The 17,490-nt window shown below is 34.3% G+C and overlaps 1 protein-coding gene and 1 long non-coding RNA gene across 3 annotated transcripts in view; one reads left to right on the forward strand and one right to left on the reverse strand.

Annotated features, from left to right (window-relative positions):
• The window catches only part of LOC144966274 (uncharacterized), a 92,310-nt gene that overhangs the window by 7,944 nt on the left and 66,876 nt on the right, over positions 1-17,490 (forward strand). The gene's annotated exons all lie outside the window — the stretch shown is intronic.
• On the reverse strand, positions 4,621-7,167 carry LOC144966271 (uncharacterized). Its single transcript, XR_013644185.1, has 2 exons — positions 7,020-7,167; positions 4,621-5,876 (listed from the first exon to the last, which is right to left on the reverse strand). It is a non-coding gene; the product is annotated as an uncharacterized LOC144966271 (long non-coding RNA).

Here is a 17,490-nt window from a genome sequence, read left to right on the forward strand (position 1 = left end):
GTGTTACACCAAGCATAAAGAAAGTTAAAGTGACCCCCCCCCTCCCTAAAAAAAAACCAAAAAAAAAACGAACACCAATAACAAAAACAAACAAAAAACCCACAAAAATCCCCACAAAAAATACAGAAACAAAAAAATTGATTGAAACCAAAAAAATAAACAACATAAAGCTTGAACAACAAGAAAAACAACAACAAATCAAAACCAAACAAACACACAAACAAAACAAAATAAAACAAGCGCATCAGCCTTACAGTGTTATAATGACCCCCCCCCCCCCCCCCCGGGAGACAGTAACAAACAAACAAACAAAATAAACCATCTTTTGAAGCTGCATACAAATTATGGAGCGGGAGATGGTCCTGCTTTAAGTGACGATAAATCTATTCATTAAAAGAAGAACAAAAATAGAGTCGGGGATCAACAATTTTCCGTACTGCCAATCTCAGTAAGATTTTCTTGCTACCGTCTAAACCAGTGATTCACAGAATGCTAGCCTAACTGCATACCGTCAGTTCCAATATTAGCTCTAGTTGTCCAGAGCCCAGAGAAGAAGAAAAACAAATCCCGACTATTGGTGGATGAAATCGGCTACTACCGATAAGGTTACAAGGGGGGCCTATGAAATGCCAAGCGTATTGATGTTGTTGTGTAGCTTGTTATCCCGAACTCTGATATAAAGCTATAGATAGATTCTGATATTTGTTTAAAATTTTGGTAGCTAATCTATCTTTTCTGGTGGGCTTTCATAAGTTTGCTGGTTTAGATTTCGGTTGCGTGTGTGTGCGCTGTTGTTTGTTTGATTTTTTTTCTTTGTTGTTGTTTTTTTTTTTTAAAGAAATTAATTCGCTTGCTAAAGTTTGCTGCAGTACATAACTATAATATATCTTCCCCTCCGATCAGTTCATCTAATAGGAAATGGGCAGCTGAATCTCTTTAGACCTGGCGAAAGGTAAGGAGACGTGGAAACAAACTTGTCACTTTACCACATTAAGTCGTTAACCGAGCGAGGGTAATCCACAAACGCTATTCAGACGTTCACTTTTCTTTCACACTAAGCTCGTAAAGTGTAATGACCCTTTTACATTTTTATTGATTGCTTTTCTGCTGATTTTTTTTTTTTTTTTTATCATCCTGCCAAAATGATGATGCATCTTCGTCATAATCTATCACATCTACTTCTTACCGTATGGCGATCCGTTCAGGTAAATGGTTATTAACCAGTTAACCGCCTTACTCTGGAAAAAAACGCGTATTTAGAAATTTGGCCGGAAAATTCGTCCTTCAAATATCGATCGTTTGAACCACATTTTGGCCGAAACTCCCAAACCTGGGACCTCGCAAGGTCCCAGGTTTGAGAGTTTTTGCCAAGAAGCGGGTCAGTTAAAATGATCGATGTTTGAAGGACGAGTTTTCTGACCAAATGTTTAAATATGTGTTTTTCCACAACTGGCTAATGAATTAACGCATAATGATACCTAGTATAAGCGTCTCGTTGATGAAGTGATTACTTTGTTGTCGAAATATGTAGTAACTCTGTCATGTCAACTTGAGGTCGATGACTGAATACGTATTTGAGTAATTTTTGCAGCCGAATCACAACACTGCGATTGGTATAGATTAGATAAGCTTCTTGAAGGAATGTATTTTTACCTATTTCAATTCCTGAATCTATGATCTAATAATAATTACCGCGGCTCAGATTAATACAAAAATGAGTATAGTTTAAGGTTGTATGCAGAGACCAATTAGCCTTTTCAATAATCTTGTTTCTATATATAAATATGTAATCTTTGTACTTTTAGCAATTATGAGCTATCATTCAAATAGTCAAAACATTCATTGTGCGCTTTTTTTTTATTCTATCAGTTCTATCTTCCAATTTATTCAGTTTGTTGTGGTTTTTAAAAAAAAATGCTAGCGCATCATCATCATCATCATCATCATCATCATCATCATCATCATCATCATCATCATCATCATCATCATCATAATAATAATAATAATTATTATTATTATTATTAATAATAATAATAATAATAATAATAATAATAATAATAATAATAATAATAATAATAATAATAATAATATTATTTTTCTTCTTCTACTTCTTCTTCTTCTTCTTCTTCTTCTTCTTCTTCTTCTTCTTCTTCTTCTTCTTCTTCTTCTTCTTCTTCTTCTTCTTCTTCTTCTTATTATTATTATTATTATTATTATTATTATTATTATTATTATCATAATTATTATATTATTATTATTATTATTATTATATTATTATTATTATTATTATTATTATTATTATTATTATTATTATTTTATTATTATTATTATTATTATTATTATTAATATTATTATTATTATTATTATTATTATATATTATTATTATTATTATTATTATTATTATTATTATTATATTATTATTATTATTATTATTATATTATTATTATTATATTATTATTATTATTTTATTATTATTATATATTATTATTAAGAATATTATTATTGAAATAAAGATAATGATAACAATGATAATAGAGATGATGATGAGGATGATGATGACGACGGCGACGACAACGATGATGATGCCTAGATGGAAGGAGCTTATTTTCTTTTACTATATTTTTTTACAGTAGTCAATGTCATAATGAAAGCTTCATTTTCATATTTCTTGTGCTTATGCGATTAAATCACGCATAAATCAATTTCTTTTTTTTTTTATATATACAAGCAATGTATTAATGATATATTAAGCGCGTTTCATTACTTTCAAGAGCACATTTGTAAATAAAACCGTATGGCTATCTATCCATGTCTCATGAAATGATTTAAAGAAGAACCAGCGGATACAGAGGAGACATTTGTAAATGATCTAAATAGGATTCCACAGTCTGACGTCACGTCCGCCTAGCAACGAATCGGCTGGCTCTAAACAAAAAAAATCCGTGCTTGGTCCAGGCAAGGAATAATTGGAAAATCGCTCAAAAAACAATTTTTATCTTAAATATGGTCCAGTATTTTGTACCAGATTGTCTACACCAGTCAGAGAGTCACTCCTGCAAGTTTTACAGATTTCCAAATGGACAGGCAGACAAAAAATTGAAGAAAAAGTGGACCACTTTAGTCAGGTAAGCACGCACGCCTCGTCGAACATTTGATAGAGTTCGTAGTCCAGATCTAGGTCAAGTTCTAGCTTACGTAGACCTATATTTTATGATTAAAGTGTACAATTGCACGAAATTATAAATAAAAATACATTCCAAACTAGGTTTTTATTGAAGTTGAAGCAAAAATGATATCTCAATCGTTTTGATGTTAAGGCTGATAAACTGAATGAGAGTTAAGTTCTACTGATAAGTGATAATTTTTTTTAAAAGGAGAACAAGAAGAAAGAGAATAAAATATTTGTTAAAATCTTACTTTAAACTCGATACCTTTATGGCAAAATGAAAATAAATAAATAAAATAACGCAACCTCTCCCCCCCCCCCCTCCCCTCACGCAGATCTCTCTCTCTCTCTCTCTCTCTCTCTCTCTCTCCTCTCTCTCTCTCTCTCTCTCTCTCTCTCTCTCTCTCTCACACACACACACACACACAAACACACATACTTTCCTCTTTTTTTTGGAAAGTTTCTCTGATTCTCTGCCATGCCTCCCCTCCCCGACAGCCGAGGTGGCAACTCTGTGTGAACAAAGCAAGATGGCGGCAGGGACCTCTCTCCTTTACCTGTGCCCGATTGTTGACACTCCAAAGTTTCCATCACCGCACTGTCCAGTACAGTACTGACTGAAATAAAGAGAAAACGCAAGTCTTGCCACACTCAACCCCAAGATCAACTTTAACTGTGTAAATTTAAGAATTCTTATTTTTATATATACCTAGTCAAAATCATCAAAAGAAGTAATGAGGAAGTGCGACATTTTGCTGAATGTGCGATTTCATAAAAGACAGGCGAGAGACCCACCAGTAACCTAGTCTCTTGCACACCTTTGATTTATCATGCATTGAGCTGGTGTCAAACAAGATAGTCTAAAACAAAGTACTTATCAAATTAAATAATATACCCAATATGCCCAACAGAATTATTGTTTTTTTTTTAATCTTTTCATTTCAGGTGAAAGGACAAAAGATCCAACATCATCATCAAGAGTGTGTTCTTGTCACTTCAGAGATGGTGACAAAGCCAACCTCCCTGAATTGTTTGACAGAAATAAAAATAAATTGTTTCCATCAGAGCCAGAAAGAAAGAAAAGAAAAGTGACACAAGGAATTCCCACCCCATCTCAATTGGCACCAACATCAAGAAGTCCACCACCACCACCACCACCACCACCACCACCACCACCATCATCATCATCATCACCATCATCATCATCATCATCATCATCATCATCATCATCATCATCATCATCATCATCATCATCATCATCATCATCATCATCAGCTCAACTCTCTTCATCATCATCACAAAGTCCCACCTTTAAAAAAACCAGATTCCTCATCATCATTATTTTCCTCCTCATCATCATCCTCATTATCTTCTCCCTCATCATCATCTCAACTCTCGTCACCATCATCACAGGATTCCATCTTTAAAAAAAAACAGATTGTAGAACAAGTGAGGATATTTTAAATAGAACAACAAATTTAATTCAAGAACAAAAAATTACAGACAAAAATAAGGAAATAGCTAGCTTTAAAAAACCCAACTAAGTTAGATTCAACGCACTTACACTGTTTCAAGCCTTACAGAAAAAGTTCTTCGAATGGAGACAGGTGTACATTCTTTTAAAATATTTAATATTATTGTTCAATATGTTGAGTGCTTTAGAGGTAACATTATTTATTATAGTAGATGGGAAGTTCAGGAAGAGACAGTTGCATTAAAAGACCAAATTTTCATTATTACACTTATGAAACTTAGACAGAACTACGCTAACCTTCATATTTCACAATTGTTTAGCGTTAGTGAAAGTACTATAACAAATATTATACAAACTTTTATTCATGTTTTACATAAGCCATACGCTTCTCTTTGAAAATGTTATGAAGGTTACATGCCCTTCTAGACATAAAAATAAACTATCAGCTCCATCATCATTTTTAAGATTTCCAAATTGCAGAATGATCATTGATTGTACATATGACCAAATTGCTATTCCTAAAGAAATGGATAAACAACGGTTAACTTATTCTTCTTATAGGTCCATGAATTCTGTTAAAGCTCTTGTTGGTCTAAGTCCAAATGGTGTGATAAATTTTATTTCTAAACATGATCCAGGGTCTGTCTCGGATAAGGTCATTGTACAAAATTGTGGATTACTAAAACTTTTAATTTTAAGCCCTGGAGAATTAATTTTAGCAGATAAAGGTAATAAAGGTAAAACCCCATCCTGATTCAAGATAATTTACCTCAAGGAGTAACTGTAAATATCCCTCCCTTTTTACATAATAAATTTACTGAAAATGAGATTTTATTAACAAAAGAAATTGCTTCATGTAGAATTCATGTTGAGAGGGCTAATGAAAGACTGAAAAATGTTAACATCCTCTCATATATTCCAACCATGTTAAGAGAAACATCTGATATTATTTTTCAATTTGTTGCAGCACTTGTCAATCCCCAGTCTCATCTTATTAAGGAGATTGCATTTTGTTAGCTTTGCCATTTATTTTGTACAACACACATATTTTGTTCATCATCATCAAATCACCATTCAAAATAATGGTTTTGTAGGTCCATACATGATTTTACATGATAAACATGACAAATTATGGCATTGTTGTATCAATGTATGTTCAATATCATTAACATTGTTAAATAAAACCACACAAATTAGTTTTGGACTGAATCAACCCAAGGCATCATCAAGATAGATCTGTGGAAGTAAAAGAATAAAAGATTCAAATTTAGAGCTGCGACCATGCTCAATAGGCAAAAAACAAACAAACTAATAAAACGTCTGTTGTGGTCTTGTGGTATGACACTCGCTTTCAGATCAGAAGGTCCTGGGTTTGGGCCTCGCTCGGCACATAGTTGAGTCCTTGGAGAAGGCTTTTTACTCACAATCTCTCACCGTACTCAGGTGTCAAATGAGTACCTGGCGTTGTCTCTGTCCGAAAAAAATTGTAATATCGCCCAACAGGCATCATGTCCCGTCTTACATGTTAAATGTTGCTGTTGGCCAGGGACCCCTTGTAAAGCACTTTGAGCACATTTAGTGGATATTACGCTGTATAAAAACTCGATTAAAAAAACAAATTAAGTGATTCTTTCATTCATCTTGCTTTGTTGATAAGGGGGAAACCCGAAACGTCCATTTTATCTGTTTTCGTATATTAAATTGAAGTTCACATTCAATTTCACAATGTTATTGATTTCTTCGAGTTTCAAGCAGCAACATTTACATTACACCTTAACCCAATAGGAAGTTTAGTTTACCGTGACTAACACTGGTCTAAATAAATCCTTTATTCATCCCATAGAGGAAATTTATCTCTAGGGTCTATTCCCAGGGAAGACTGGAATAACCACGGTGCAGCGCCGCAAATTGAGCTAGGGCGAGGTGACTTGCTCAAGGCCACACAGCGCAGCGGCGGGTGAACGAACTCGGTACCTTTCGGGTACGAAGCAAAAACCGTACCGCTGATCCACGCTGCCCCACATGAAGTATGATAAAATGTCTAGCGTGATTGGTGATTGTGATGCTCATATGAGTATTATAATAAAGGTTACAACACGATACTAAATAGTATGTAGTAGACTATAGTCAATAGCAACGAAATTAGCGAAGCAAGACTAAGACCTCAAAGACTCAAAGTCCGTGGTCCATAAGATAAAAACACAATAATTCAATGACTCCCTCTCTCTCTCCCTAACTAAAATCGAACGTAAACAGTTAAATCTTTCCATTGGATATACTAAATCTGCCTAAACTCAAAGTAAACTGATTATTGTCCAACAGTAGTTTTACGGAGATGTGAGATTTTGAGAGTGAGAATGAGAAGACGAAATGACTTACCTTCACAGAATACTCTTTATTCTTCATGCTGGCTTGAACTTTGCCGAACATCAAGCCATCTGAGTAAGTGAAAGTCAAAACAGGACCTGACTGATGATGATTTTCACCTCGCGAGACACTTTTATGCTCATTGGAGAAGTATTTCATAAGGGCGGTTGTCACAGTAAAGGTTGTTCACAATTATCTTATTAAATTTTATTTTATTAAGAACTGAATTCATCTCACTCCAGTTATATTTCGGTAGGCTTAGATAAACTTTACCTTCTAATATTAGATCGTCTTTCCTTTTATAGCCTTCCCTCGAATTAATTTCTAATTAGTGAATACTTTTCGTTCTACATTCTGTCACGTAGCCACTTATTATAAAAGCTGATAGGTCTAACATTCGACACTCACTTTCTCTCCACAATCTATGCCGGACGGCCAGTCGATCTATTCCTATATATATACTGGAAGATTTTTATCTTTTGGGACTTTGTAGATATTATATCTACACCATTAAGACGCCGGAGCTTTTAACTTTGATTGTATAATCTTCAAGGATCAAACCCAAGCCCGCTGTCAAAGGACTTCACAATAACTTCTTACCAATTGGCTGGAAGTGGAATTTTACGAGTCCAATCCTGTTATCAGAGGAATAGATCATCCAAGCCCATCAACTGCCTGGAAACGTAAACTTATGAACCTGACATATTATCATAAGTTACGTAAAATATTCATATCTCTATTTGTAACTGCCACGATCACTGTTTATCTCTTTTAATTAAATTTCATCATCATTTTTATTTCATTGTAAACAAATCGTTAATTGTTTTTCATTTATAGTAACTAGTAAATTCTGGGGCCTCATTCTACATAGATCTTTATGCATAGTCGAGTAGCTCTTTACTCACTTGAGACCATGACATTTTGGAGGGGACACATATAAAGAATTGAATTTATTTAGTTACTTATATCTATTTCATCTAACCTTAAAGTTTAAATTGTAAAACTCTTAATTGCCCCACTTGATCATATTTTAATTGAACTCCCTATTTACAGGATTAATTTTTTTTTCTTTTTCATTTCTTCATTTAAATGGAATAGCAATTTATCCATTCATTCTTTCATTCAAATTGAATAGCATTTTATTGATTCATTCCTTCATTCATTTATTCATTTATAAATTATTCATTCATTCATTGTTCATTCATTTATTCATTCATTCATTCATCCATTCATTCGTTTATTCACTCATTTATCCAATCATTCATACATTTATTCCTCCCTTCATTCTTTCATTCATACATTATCCATTCATTCATTCATCTATTCACTCAGTTTTTCATTCATTCATTCATTCCTTGTCCACTTTGTTATTATATCACTCATTTCATTTTGTTGTTTGCCTCATTCATGAATTGTTTTCAATATGTTTACATTCCATAACGATTCATTCACCTATCATCCAATCACTCAGTGTTGTGAACACATTTTGGAACTATTGTAAATCTTACGATATTTTATTGTTTTGTATTTCAGACATCACTGTTAAACACTCTTCAATGCCTAATTACAATTGTTGAACAACCATTGAAAAAGAGAGAGGTCCCAGCCACGAACTGAGTTGGTAAATATATCCTTCATTATTCTCTTTTACATGAGTTGGGCATCACATAGTAACTATAGACATCGTGATTTGTTTTGCATAGTGATTTGTTTTAAATGCATTTTTGGCATATTACTGTTACCGAAAACCACTTATATATTATGTTCTGAAAAGTGAGTCTTTAAAAACTAAATAATAATAAAAGGAGTCTACTAGCCGTCGTGTTATATTTAGTGATAGATAACTTGGGATTATTTTGGCATCCTATTATTGTTATCACACTCTAGTATATTAGCGTCATTGCGAATAATTGTACACAAACTAACGACGAGTCACACACATTGGTGATACATTTTTCGTAGTAACATAGTTTAGAGTACACGCGATTGACACATTGTTATTGACACAAGTCATAATAACTCCGCATTGTATTGACACATTGCTTTATAAGATATAACGATAAAAGGCATCAAATTCAACATACATAATAGGTTGAAATAAGAGAGAGAGATTTCTAAAAATAGAACAGTTCATTCCAGTAAGTGTAAATAAATAAAACAGTCAGTAACAGTATCCTGTCAATATAATATATATAAAACATCGTAACTAATTTATTGCAACATGGAAGCATATAAAAGATACTTAAGTCTCGCAAAGGACTTAGAAATACCCCAGGAAAGAATATTTCATGGTGCGAAGAGAAAGTAAAAGAAGAAAAAGAACACGAAGAAAGAATTCGTAGAGAAGAAAATGAAGAAAGAATTCGTAAAGAAGAAAAAGAACATGAAGAAAGAATTCGTAGAGAAGAAAATGAAGAAAGAATTCGTAAAGAAGAAAAAGAACACGAAGAAAGAATTCGTAGAGAAGAAAATGAAGAAAGAATTCGTAGAAGAAAGAACAGAGAAGAAAAGAGTCCAAGAAAGGGAACTAAAAAGACAAATAGCTTTAGCAGAAGAAGAAACCAAAAGGACCCAAATGATGCTGGAAATTGAAAAAACAAAAACCGGTCATGAAAGAAAACATAATAATAGTGATGAATTTTTCGTGAAACTTCCACGCATGCCAACATACGATGAACGCTCAGACTGCCTAGAATCCTTCTTACACCGATTCGAAGTTCAGGCTAAAGGTTATCGTTGGCCAGAAAGCAAATGGGCCACAGCCTTGATTAACTGCTTATCTGGAGAACCCTAAAAGTTTTCTATACCTTAACAACTGAAGATGCAGATGACTATGGAAAAATTAAAGACGCTCTACTAAAAAGATTTAGATTAACGGAAGATGGTTACCAGGAAAGGTTTCACACTGCAAAACCGGAAAGTGGAGAAGACTTTAATACATTCGTGAACCGAATTACTCAATTTCTAAATCGGTGGCTTGAGTTGGCAAACGTAAAACAAGACGACTTTGCAGGCCTCTACTATCTCACGCTGAAGAATCGAATCTATCAAGCTTGCAACCCAGATTTAGTCGCATTCTTTAAAGAGAGAAAGCCAGAAAACTTGGACAAATTAAAAATCTACGCAGAAAACTTTAACAGCGCACATCCATTGACACCCCTTAGCAGAACATTGAAGGAACCATACTACGCTGCCGCTGCTCAGAGTCCAGGTACACCTAAAGTTCAGTACTCAAATAGAACGAGCCGATCAATCACTCGGAACACGCAAGTGAAACAAGATGATCATAGTAACAAACCATGGAACAAACAGTTCAATAGAGACCATAGCCGACCCTATCAAAACAAAACAAGAAATAGCACTGACAATAATACTGAGTATAAGAAAACCAACAAACCTATAATTAAATGTCAATATTGTGGAATGAAAGGCCACACAGCAGACAAATGTTACAAAATCGTGGGATATCCAAAAGAAACTGCAAATGCATCACTCCAAACAAGTGTAAACAATCAGACACGAGTAATGTCAGGAGAAAATATAAATGTGTATTGCGTGAAAGGTATGTCACTTTTAACACAAACTCACAAATCAGGATCGCTATTTTTTTGTGAAGGCAAAGCTAATGGAACTGATTGCAAAATATTGAGAGACACAGGATGCAGTACAGTAGGAATAAAAGCATCTTTGATCAATGACGAAGACAAAACTGGAAAAACGGTACAATGCATCACATTCAGTGGCACAGTCGAAACCTTTGAAACAGCTAATGTGTACATAGAAACCCCATACTATACAGGAATAGTGGAATGCTGTATACTTCCCAACCCCGTCGCTGATGTTATTCTTGGCAATATAAAAGGTCTTAAAGACAACCCAACAGATGTAAAAGAATGGTCATTAACCCAAGAAACAGCTTGTCTAGCAGAAACAAGAAAGATGACTAAGACAACAGAGAAGCCAATGACTATTTCTCTTGAACCACAACAATTTGACAGGAACACGTTCATTGAAGAACAGAAAAAGGACCCGACTTTAACTTCATATTTCAATATCGCAAACAAAGGGACGAAATCAAAAGTTGAATACATCATTGAAAAAGATATTCTGTTCAGGTTACATAGGAAAAGAAACAAAATAGCTAAACAACTGGTCACGCCGAGTATTTACAGAAACAAAATCCTTGGAATAGCGCACGATTCAATAACTTCTGACATCTTGGGAGCTCTTCCACATTGAAGAGAATATCCGAGAATTTCACATGGCCTGGAATTACTAAAGACGTCCGAGAATATGTGAAATCTTGTGACACATGCCAAAGAAGAGTCGCAAAAGGCAGAATACCGAGATTGCCATTAGAGACAACCCCAGTTATTGAAAAAGTTTTTCAAAAAGTTGCAATTGACATTATAGGCCCTTTAACAAAATCAGATAGAAACCATACACACATACTAACACTAGTCGATTACGCAACCAGGTGGCCAGAAGCGATAGCATTGAAATCAACTACATCGGATCACATAGCTGAAGCATTGATGACAATTTTTACTAGAATAGGCATACCAAATGAGATACTGTCGGACAATGGACCCCAATTTACATCACATATGATGCATGAAACCATGAAACTCATGGGAATCCAACACTCATTCACAACCCCTACCACCCCCAAGCAAATGGTCTTTGTGAAAGATTTAATGGGACTCTAAAGAATATGTTAAGAAAAGTGTCAGCAGAAAAACCAGATGATTGGGACAGATACTTACCAGCAATCCTATTTGCATATAGAGAAATACCCCAAGAATCTACAGGCTACTCCCCATTTGAGTTGATGTATGGACGATCACCTCGCGGCCCGATCAATATAGTAGCCGACATTTGTAAAGGGAATGAGGAGGACAATAACGAAATTATGTTTGCTTACGAATATGTAAGAAACCTGAAAGACAGAATAGAGGACACATGTAAGCTAGCACAGGAATCCGTCACTAAAAAAGCAGAGAAATACAAGGAATGCTCCGATCGAAAAAGCAAGTCAAGAAAATTTGAGATTGGTGACAAAGTACTAATACTCTTACCCGATGACTCGAGTAAACTTTTAGCTACATGGAAAGGACCATTCAAAATAACAGCAGTAAAATCTAATGTTAATTACGAGATTCAAATTAACAACACAACAAAGACATTCCATGCAAATATGCTAAAAAATATTTTGATAGAGACACAGTGTCGCAACCTATGTTTACTAATATCGAAGCTTCAAATGCAGGATTGATCATACCGTTGGTCATGGGACACAGACACCCGAGACAGAAAAACAAACAAAAATCGCACAATTGCAACCACCTAAGACAAAAAAAGAAGTACGAAGTACTTGGGCTCCTAAATTTTTACAGGAAATACATTTACAACTTCGCGCACATCGCGACACCGCTAACAAATCTGACAAAGAATGGGTCACCGAACAAAATTGTTTGGACAGAAGCGTGTCAGAATAGCTTTAACCAATTAAAGGCATTACTCTATTCAGAACCAATTCTTAAATTACCCGACATATCAAAAGAATTTGTTGTAAGAACTGACGCGTCTGATAAGGGCATCGCAGGTGTACTATTACAGGAGCATGAGGGAACTCTAATGCCTTGCTTATATGCAAGCAGAAAATTATTGGACAGAGAATCACGATACTCTGAAATAGAGCGTGAAGGACTGGCCATCGTCTTTGCTTTAAAGACATTCAGCAGATATCTACTGCTAAAAGAGTTTGTGGTCGAAACGGACCATAAACCACTCACGTACATAAGAAATAACAAAATGAATAATAGTAGAGTACTAAGGTGGAGTCTATTTTTGCAAAATTACACTTTCAGTATCTCTCACATACCAGGCTGTGAAAATATTCACGCCGACCTACTTTCTCGATTAGTATAAACACGTGAGAAGGGTATAACTTAACCTCCCATGCATACTGTTAGTTACCTCGCAAACTATGCCAAATCAGAACGCACAATTTCGATAATTTTATTTGTAAACATGATGACCCAACTTAATGTAACATTGAGTATTGTTTGGATATATATACCATACCCATTCATGATTTGGGAAATCTTCTCTTTATCTATTATTGTTATGAATTTTCACTCATTTATGATTAATAATTGAAATGTCAATATTCCATTTACATTTTCATTCATTTCATTCAGTAAATTACCTTCATATCATCGACTTAAATCATGCTTCATTGCCATCACTATTGTTTATCACAATGATTTGTAATCACATTGCCATCATGTTGTTCATCACAATGATTTGTAATCACAATCTTTCATTGTTATTGTCACCCATTCATATACCTACGTTAATATAAACATTTCCATGTCTAGTTAATAAATAATTTAATTGTAGCACAAATCATAACAATGGATTAATGCTAGAGTATCATGATAGTAAATTTACTTCCGTTTGTAAAATCTATCTTCCCATAATGGTTAAAGAGTATATTTTAAACGTGGGTGGGGGGTGTCACAGTAAAGGTTGTTCACAATTATCTTATTAAATTTTATTTTATTAAGAACTGAATTCATCTCACTCCAGTTATATTTCGGTAGGCTTAGATAAACTTTACCTTCTAATATTAGATCGTCTTTCCTTTTATAGCCTTCCCTCGAATTAATTTCTAATTAGTGAATACTTTTCGTTCTACATTCTGTCACGTAGCCACTTATTATAAAAGCTGATAGGTCTAACATTCGACACTCACTTTCTCTCCACAATCTATGCCGGACGGCCAGTCGATCTATTCCTATATATATACTGGAAGATTTTTATCTTTTGGGACTTTGTAGATATTATATCTACACCATTAAGACGCCGGAGCTTTTAACTTTGATTGTATAATCTTCAAGGATCAAACCCAAGCCCGCTGTCAAAGGACTTCACAATAACTTCTTACCAATTGGCTGGAAGTGGAATTTTACGAGTCCAATCCTGTTATCAGAGGAATAGATCATCCAAGCCCATCAACTGCCTGGAAACGTAAACTTATGAACCTGACATATTATCATAAGTTACGTAAAATATTCATATCTCTATTTGTAACTGCCACGATCACTGTTTATCTCTTTTAATTAAATTTCATCATCATTTTTATTTCATTGTAAACAAATCGTTAATTGTTTTTCATTTATAGTAACTAGTAAATTCTGGGGCCTCATTCTACATAGATCTTTATGCATAGTCGAGTAGCTCTTTACTCACTTGAGACCATGACATTTTGGAGGGGACACATATAAAGAATTGAATTTATTTAGTTACTTATATCTATTTCATCTAACCTTAAAGTTTAAATTGTAAAACTCTTAATTGCCCCACTTGATCATATTTTAATTGAACTCCCTATTTACAGGATTAATTTTTTTTCTTTTTCATTTCTTCATTTAAATGGAATAGCAATTTATCCATTCATTCTTTCATTCAAATTGAATAGCATTTTATTGATTCATTCCTTCATTCATTTATTCATTTATAAATTATTCATTCATTCATTGTTCATTCATTTATTCATTCATTCATTCATCCATTCATTCGTTTATTCACTCATTTATCCAATCATTCATACATTTATTCCTCCCTTCATTCTTTCATTCATACATTATCCATTCATTCATTCATCTATTCACTCAGTTTTTCATTCATTCATTCATTCCTTGTCCACTTTGTTATTATATCACTCATTTCATTTTGTTGTTTGCCTCATTCATGAATTGTTTTCAATATGTTTACATTCCATAACGATTCATTCACCTATCATCCAATCACTCAGTGTTGTGAACACATTTTGGAACTATTGTAAATCTTACGATATTTTATTGTTTTGTATTTCAGACATCACTGTTAAACACTCTTCAATGCCTAATTACAATTGTTGAACAACCATTGAAAAGAGAGAGGTCCCAGCCACGAACTGAGTTGGTAAATATATCCTTCATTATTCTCTTTTACATGAGTTGGGCATCACATAGTAACTATAGACATCGTGATTTGTTTTGCATAGTGATTTGTTTTAAATGCATTTTTGGCATATTACTGTTACCGAAAACCACTTATATATTATGTTCTGAAAGTGAGTCTTTAAAAACTAAATAATAATAAAAGGAGTCTACTAGCCGTCGTGTTATATTTAGTGATAGATAACTTGGGATTATTTTGGCATCCTATTATTGTTATCACACTCTAGTATATTAGCGTCATTGCGAATAATTGTACACAAACTAACGACGAGTCACACACATTGGTGATACATTTTTCGTAGTAACATAGTTTAGAGTACACGCGATTGACACATTGTTATTGACACAAGTCATAATAACTCCGCATTGTATTGACACATTGCTTTATAAGATATAACGATAAAAGGCATCAAATTCAACATACATAATAGGTTGAAATAAGAGAGAGAGATTTCTAAAAATAGAACAGTTCATTCCAGTAAGTGTAAATAAATAAAACAGTCAGTAACAGTATCCTGTCAATATAATATATATAAAACATCGTAACTAATTTATTGCAACATGGAAGCATATAAAAGATACTTAAGTCTCGCAAAGGACTTAGAAATACCCCAGGAAAGAATATTTTCATGGTGCGAAGAGAAAGTAAAAGAAGAAAAAGAACACGAAGAAAGAATTCGTAGAGAAGAAAATGAAGAAAGAATTCGTAAAGAAGAAAAAGAACATGAAGAAAGAATTCGTAGAGAAGAAAATGAAGAAAGAATTCGTAAAGAAGAAAAAAGAACACGAAGAAAGAAATCGTAGAGAAGAAAATGAAGAAAGAATACGTAGAGAAGAACGAGAAGAAAGAGTCCAAGAAAGGGAACTAAAAAGACAAATAGCTTTAGCAGAAGAAGAAACCAAAAGGACCCAAATGATGCTGGAAATTGAAAAAACAAAAACCGGTCATGAAAGAAAACATAATAATAGTGATGAATTTTTCGTGAAACTTCCACGCATGCCAACATACGATGAACGCTCAGACTGCCTAGAATCCTTCTTACACCGATTCGAAGTTCAGGCTAAAGGTTATCGTTGGCCAGAAAGCAAATGGGCCACAGCCTTGATTAACTGCTTATCTGGAGAACCACTAAAAGTTTTCTATACCTTAACAACTGAAGATGCAGATGACTATGGTAAAATTAAAGACGCTCTACTAAAAAGATTTAGATTAACGGAAGATGGTTACCAGGAAAGGTTTCACACTGCAAAACCGGAAAGTGGAGAAGACTTTAATACATTCGTGAACCGAATTACTCAATTTCTAAATCGGTGGCTTGAGTTGGCAAACGTAAAACAAGACGACTTTGCAGGCCTCTACTATCTCACGCTGAAGAATCGAATCTATCAAGCTTGCAACCCAGATTTAGTCGCATTCTTTAAAGAGAGAAAGCCAGAAAACTTGGACAAATTAAAAATCTACGCAGAAAACTTTAACAGCGCACATCCATTGACACCCCTTAGCAGAACATTGAAGGAACCATACTACGCTGCCGCTGCTCAGAGTCCAGGTACACCTAAAGTTCAGTACTCAAATAGAACGAGCCGATCAATCACTCGGAACACGCAAGTGAAACAAGATGATCATAGTAACAAACCATGGAACAAACAGTTCAATAGAGACCATAGCCGACCCTATCAAAACAAAACAAGAAATAGCACTGACAATAATACTGAGTATAAGAAAACCAACAAACCTATAATTAAATGTCAATATTGTGGAATGAAAGGCCACACAGCAGACAAATGTTACAAAATCGTGGGATATCCAAAAGAAACTGCAAATGCATCACTCCAAACAAGTGTAAACAATCAGACACGAGTAATGTCAGGAGAAAATATAAATGTGTATTGCGTGAAAGGTATGTCACTTTTAACACAAACTCACAAATCAGGATCGCTATTTTTTTGTGAAGGCAAAGCTAATGGAACTGATTGCAAAATATTGAGAGACACAGGATGCAGTACAGTAGGAATAAAAGCATCTTTGATCAATGACGAAGACAAAACTGGAAAAACGGTACAATGCATCACATTCAGTGGCACAGTCGAAACCTTTGAAACAGCTAATGTGTACATAGAAACCCCATACTATACAGGAATAGTGGAATGCTGTATACTTCCCAACCCCGTCGCTGATGTTATTCTTGGCAATATAAAAGGTCTTAAAGACAACCCAACAGATGTAAAAGAATGGTCATTAACCCAAGAAACAGCTTGTCTAGCAGAAACAAGAAAGATGACTAAGACAACAGAGAAGCCAATGACTATTTCTCTTGAACCACAACAATTTGACAGGAACACGTTCATTGAAGAACAGAAAAAGGACCCGACTTTAACTTCATATTTCAATATCGCAAACAAAGGGACGAAATCAAAAGTTGAATACATCATTGAAAAAGATATTCTGTTCAGGTTACATAGGAAAAGAAACA

This window comes from Berghia stephanieae, chromosome 2 (assembly GCF_034508935.2).
Source record: "Berghia stephanieae isolate SIO BIC M18660-M18661 chromosome 2, UCSD_Bste_1.3, whole genome shotgun sequence".
NCBI classification, from domain to species: Eukaryota; Metazoa; Mollusca; class Gastropoda; order Nudibranchia; family Aeolidiidae; genus Berghia; species Berghia stephanieae.